This window comes from Orycteropus afer, unplaced genomic scaffold (genome assembly GCF_000298275.1).
Source record: "Orycteropus afer afer isolate SDZICR_OR568_19922 unplaced genomic scaffold, OryAfe1.0 scaffold00512, whole genome shotgun sequence".
In the NCBI taxonomy this organism is placed as follows: Eukaryota; Metazoa; Chordata; class Mammalia; order Tubulidentata; family Orycteropodidae; genus Orycteropus; species Orycteropus afer.
The window spans coordinates 1,079,797-1,080,199 of record NW_006922099.1 but is presented as its reverse complement, the minus strand read 5'-3'; positions in this window follow the sequence as shown (position 1 = coordinate 1,080,199).

Sequence of the window (403 nt, the reverse complement as noted above, 5' to 3'; positions counted from 1 at the left end):
ATGTGGTCTACTATTCCAGGAATGACAAATTAAAGAGGAATGGTATTGTAGTCATTGTCAAAAACAGCATTTCAAGATCTATCCTGAGAGTTCCCGCAAGATGGCGGACTAGGCAGAAGGACTGCACAGACCCTCTTCAACAAAGAAAAGGGTCTTTAACACAGACACAGAAGATAATCTTGGGCCCCTGAGCCTTGAAAGGAAGGATACAGAAGTGGACTAAACCCCAACTAGCAGAAGAATTTGCGTGAAAATACCAAAAAAGGAGACATATGGAGCTGTGGTCTGGCAGCAACCTGAGCAACCCTGATGGCACAGATGGCCTGGACCTTCCTGCTATCCAGGGACTAGGAGCTCTGGTAGCATAGTGCCTAAGGCACTTGACTGCTAACCAGAAGGCTGG